This window comes from Canis lupus, chromosome 5, assembly GCF_003254725.2.
Source record: "Canis lupus dingo isolate Sandy chromosome 5, ASM325472v2, whole genome shotgun sequence".
Classification (NCBI taxonomy): domain Eukaryota; kingdom Metazoa; phylum Chordata; class Mammalia; order Carnivora; family Canidae; genus Canis; species Canis lupus.
The window spans coordinates 40,826,111-40,830,362 of record NC_064247.1 but is presented as its reverse complement, the minus strand read 5'-3'; the positions used below and the strand labels follow the sequence as shown (position 1 = coordinate 40,830,362).

Here is a 4,252-nt window from a genome sequence, read left to right as displayed (position 1 = left end):
TGGGATCGAGTCCCCTATCGGGCTCCCCCCGGGGAGCCTGCTTCTCCCTCTGCCTGTGTCTCTCCTGAATAAACACACTATGTGGATGCAGAACACAAGAGTCTGTCCGTGTCCTCCCTGCCGGTGACCCCCTGCCCGTGGCCTCCAGCGCGCAGTGCTTACGTGTCCGCACTGCTCATACTCCTACTTGGGAGAACCCCTCCTATGCAGGCTGCCCAGTCCTTTCTAGGAAAACACAACACTGCAAGGTCTTGCTAGAAGGAGCTCCCAGCTCTGCTGCCCAGGCCAAGGTCACACCGCCTGCACCGGCTCACATCCTCCTCCACCTGCTCGTCCGTAGACCTCAATCTTCTGAGGGCTGCAGGCCCTCGCTCCACAGTCTGCCCTCCCAGGTGGCCCCACGGTGGCCCCGTGTCTCCGTGTTTCACTTCACTACATCTGCGCTGTCTCTCCATCCCCTTATTTGCAGAAGCGAGGGCCGGGGGAGCAGGCCTGAGGACGCCACCACGGCGCCGGCGCCGAGGCGAGTGTACTGTCACCATGGAAACCTCCCGCAAGCGCTGGGCGGGGCCTGGGGAGGGGCGTGGTCAGGGCCCCGGGAGGCTGTCTCGGAGTCCCCCGCTCGGCCCCGGGATTAGCGGATTCAGGTCGGAACCCGGGTTCCGGTTCAGCCTGCGCCCTGGGCCTCGCTCGTGGAAGCGCCGGTAAGCCGGGTTCGAGGGCTTTCCTCTCCCCGCGGTGGCGCGACGAACGGCCGGTGACTGACATCGGATTCTGAACGGATGAAGGGCGGGTGGGAGAGGGTGAGCGGGGGAACAGCTGGAAGGGGGAACACCGGGGGGATGTGTCGCTCTGAGACGTGGAGGGAGGGGGAGGGATTTCGCGAGCGATTTCCGGGGACAGAGTCACGAGGGCTGACGTCACACACGCCCACTGTGACGTCCGCCCAACCTCAGCCGCGATTGGCTCGGCGGCGGTATAGAAGCCCAGGTGGCCGCCGTTCGGGCCCCAGCGTCGGTGCCGCAGGGGTCTCAGCTCTCAGCCCCTCCCGCCGGGCGCTTCCGCCGAGGCCCTCTGAGCAGGCTTCTCCGAGGTCTTGACCTCCGTCCTCGAGTTTCCCGCCCTGGCCTGGGCCGTCGCCCATCCGGACCCAGGAGCTGGCCCTGCTGCGTCCTGCGCTCCCATGTCCCAGGCCCACCACTGCCTCAACGCCAAGCACCTCGCTGGTGCACCTGCTGCTCCCCTCGCTCGTGGCCAGGGAGCATGGCCTCGGGGAGCAGAACTGCCAGGGGAAGGATGGATGCTGTGGGGCAGTGGGGGCCATTGGCCAGCCGGACAACTCTAGAGCCGCTAGAACAAATTCAGTCTGAAACCCACCTAACCTTTGTTTCCAAACAAACTTGAGTTGACAGTATAGGAACTAAAATAAAGATCACGCCCTGTAGAGGAAAATCAAAAGAGAGAATGAGGAACTAGGTCTTAAGAGTGTCTAAAAGTTTCGACAGATGCAGACAGGCTGTTTTTGTTTTGTTTTGTTTTGTTTTGTTTTTTTAACCTCATACTGGCTAAGAAACATCAGAATCTCAAAACAGGGCTTAAAAGAATCCCACCCCATCCCAGAGATAGAGAGGTGTAGGCAGTACAGTTCTTTTAAGGAACCCCCAGATTGGTTGGCTGATGGTTATCTTGAGGGAGACGGGGGACCTAAGCCCTGGACCAGAATTTCTTGGAATGTTTTGGGAGCCTCTAATTATTACTGTTTTTTCCTTAGGAGCATTTCCCTTCAGCGAGAGAAGATATCAATTGACCCAACCACGGATTAAATATTCAAAAACATCTCCATAAAAATTCAAGAGGCTTTATAATGCCGTCAAAATATGAATGGAAGCCCAAAGCAGAGAATCTCTTAGGGTTGTGGGGAAACCAGTGAATGGCTCTTTGAAGGAAGTTATCGCATATATGAAAGAACAGGAAAAAACAACCATCAAAGAAGGTAAAGTTGTATAATGGAAGAATTCAAGAGCAGATTGGTTTTGAAGATTAAATGAAAATACCAAATACCTGCTATGGCACCAGGGACATAGGTCTTCAGAAAAAGTAATTGGTAACATGACAAAGATGGGAGTTTCTAGACCACTCGGAGTAGGTTTATGAAACATTTTGTGATGATTCCTCAACTTACATATTCACCCAGTAACACAGGAAGTTGACACTCTTGGTGTTCCGGACTTGTAATTGAAGTGATTCGGTTAGTGTCCCTTACAGCCTAATCTACCACAATCAGTGGTAGAGAAAAACAATCTGAGAATGTCAAGTGGGAAAGGAGCCAGCCAGCACCATAGCTACCTTCTGGCTTATAGGACTCCCCTGTATTAACAGCAAACTCAGTTACTACTCATGTTTACAGAGAACCCATGAATTAGGTTCAGTTACTCCTGCAGCCGTGGTCAGCTCTGTACCCACCCAGGGTCTCAATTCTGACATGGCCATGGAAGCCTAGTAGTCACACACAATACTAGGAAACGAGGCTCTTCTCTCTGGAATCCATTTTTAGATCATTACTTTGCTTACTCCTTACAACAACCCTCTGAGAGAAGTTATATTGCACTCGGTTTAGAATTGAGGGATCTATGGAAGGGAAATGTTGGGTGAGCTGTCCAATGTCATACAGCTAGTAGGTGGAGCAGACAAGGACTGCAACCTCTGTCCTGACACCCAGCTCCGCTGGTATACTTGCTACCTCCTCCTTGGCAGACTGGATCTTCTCACGGTAACCCTTGTCAATGTCTATGTTGCTGAAGACACTTTAAATCCCATTATTAAATTCTGATAACAGGGACAAGTCTTTCCCCTTTATAGTCAGAAACTATACACCATATTGGAAGACAGCTGTTTTAATCCAAAAAAGACAACATCATCTTCATGCCATTGCTGGAATTCCAGGGCCTTGTCTGTCATCGAGGCCAATCTCTGAATGTGATGTAGGAAACAAAGGCAGGAGGAAAAAAAATTAAATTTCCTTACTACTTAATAGCCCATTGACAAGTCCTTGAAACAGGCAGAGTGACATTCCTCTGGGAGTTCCTCTGCCTCGATGTTGACACTTTGCTAAGGGCAAGGGCTATCTTAGCCCGAACCCCCAGGATCTTGTGAATCTTTTTTAGCATACAGAAATTCCTTTGAAAACTTGCTTTATCTCTTACCCCCCTCTGCCAATCATCCCCCAAGCATATGACCCACTGATATACATCTGAAGGGTCTCATGACAGGATTTACTAAACAGTAATAAATAACCTTTTTTCATAACAGCAGCTAGCCCCCTCAAAGTCCTGGAAGCCTTGCTTCCAAAATTCTTTAGAGACTTACACTATCTCTAACCCCGTCCAAACTGGAAAGTGTATAATGAGCCACCCCTCAGGACCCCAGTGCAGCTCTTTCTGCCCATGGGTCCTGTCCCCGGGCTTGAATAAAACCACTCTTGAACCAAAGACATTTCAAGGATTCTTTATTGGCCATTGTGGGACCCAGGAAATTTAACAAAAATCCCCTACCCCTGGACAAGCAGAGCAGGACTAACTCCATTTTGTGCTACACCTGCCACCTCCTGTATGACCCCACATAACCTGCTGATTGCTTAAGGCGCTCCCCACCCTAGTCAAGCCGCTGGGCACACCCTAATCGGAAATCGGCCCATAACAATGTAACCCTGCTTTGTGCTCGCCAAAACTGCGCGCCAATTCTGACCAAAGTAATAGGCCAATTCAAATGGATACTTTAGGGTAAGGTGTAATTCAATCGGCCACCTGCTTGTGGACCGACATGACTGTGCAACTTTCTGTGTATCCCATTGGCCACTGGCCCCTATAAAGCTGCTACGCCTCTTAGTCTCAGGGTCCAAGTCCCTGCTCTGCTGTGTTGGGTACACTTGGACCCAAGCTCGAGCTTGTAAGTAAACCCTCGCGTGTTTGCATCGGTGTCGGCTCCTTGGTGGTTTCTCGGATTCGCAATCTTGAGCACAACAGCCATTGGCTGCAAACCGCAGTATTTTTCTACATTACATATAGCCCCTGCTCCTAAGCCACTTTGCCATCAGGTGCATTTGGTGAGCATTAATAAGTATGCCCTTTGGGTTATGTAAAACTAAGCTGAAAAAAATCTCCGGTTCAGCCAACATTGTCACATGGGCCAAAGACAAACTGAGAAAGTCACATGTATTGTCACGTAGAGACTCGCTAGGCAGGACCCTTTGTCT

At 51.1% G+C, this 4,252-nt stretch overlaps 1 long non-coding RNA gene across 1 annotated transcript; it reads left to right on the top strand.

Annotated features, from left to right (window-relative positions):
* Positions 1-314: 314 nt before the first annotated feature.
* LOC112647279 (uncharacterized) lies at positions 315-3,974 on the top strand. The gene is made up of 2 exons (XR_003128220.3): positions 315-704; positions 1,772-3,974. It is a non-coding gene; the product is annotated as an uncharacterized LOC112647279 (long non-coding RNA).
* The last annotated feature ends 278 nt before the right edge of the window (positions 3,975-4,252 follow it).